Genomic DNA, 1023 nt, shown 5'->3' with positions numbered 1-1023 from the left:
GTCAATATTTCTCAAAGCCTAAGCATAGTTAATGCTTTTAAATGTTATAGACACAATTACTGCATATTATCTAAATAATGTAAGTCATAATAATGACTATTGATAATGCATCTGAAGTAATGACATGATATTTTGATGTTATAAAGTGCAATATGCAGCCTATGCAACTGGAATCAATATGCGAGAATTTCATGTCTAAATCTAGATTACTAAAGGTCTTTGAGTATCCAGGAATGAAGACTAAATGGAGGATGACTTGTATAAAGCTGCAAGTAATGGAGTCTTGTAAGGGTTTTTTTTTTTTTTTAGGTTAACAACCGAGGGAGAAACATGTGAAGTTAATTCACTGCTCGCTGCCTGTAATGTTAGTGTAGAAAATACTAAACAGACAGATGTGCTCTGCAAATGAGGACACTTTTTATTTAAACAATGAAATATCACATATTTGACACACTTGTCTTATTCTACTCCAGTTCTACATTCAAGGTGGCAGTGGCCAGAGGATCCTGTCTGTGTTGGTAACACAAACAAGGTGCTCCAGATGATCAACAATGGGAAACACATGCTTTACATTTTACCTCTTCAAGAACAAATTGCCACTACACTCAATGCCTGTCCTAGTTATAACAATTACTCTGATCACAGAAAGACAGAAACCTGTACAAACTAACACCATCCATCCATCCATCCATTTTCCTCCGCTTATCCGGAGCCGGGTCGCGGGGGCAGCAGTCTAAGCAAAGATGCCCAGACTTCCCTCTCTCCAAACACTTCCTCCAGCTCCTCCGGGGGAATGCAGAGGCGTTCCCAGGCCATCCGAGTATCTGCGTGAAGTTGGCCCCCAATCCAACGCAAAATAAAGCCGAAATGGTGTCATCCGTTTGTGCTTCGTTTGTGCTGGTTTGTGCTGCAAAAAGTTTCGTTTGTGCTGTTACGGTTTTTGAGATATTAAACAATACTTTTGGGGTCATCCACAGGTCACTCAGCCCCCCAGATAGCTCCAAATTGGACAAAAGTGGTGTC

Source organism: Monopterus albus, unplaced genomic scaffold (assembly GCF_001952655.1).
Source record: "Monopterus albus unplaced genomic scaffold, M_albus_1.0 scaffold34.1, whole genome shotgun sequence".
NCBI classification, from domain to species: Eukaryota; Metazoa; Chordata; class Actinopteri; order Synbranchiformes; family Synbranchidae; genus Monopterus; species Monopterus albus.
The sequence above is the reverse complement of the archived record's forward strand: the minus strand, read 5'-3'. Positions refer to the sequence as shown.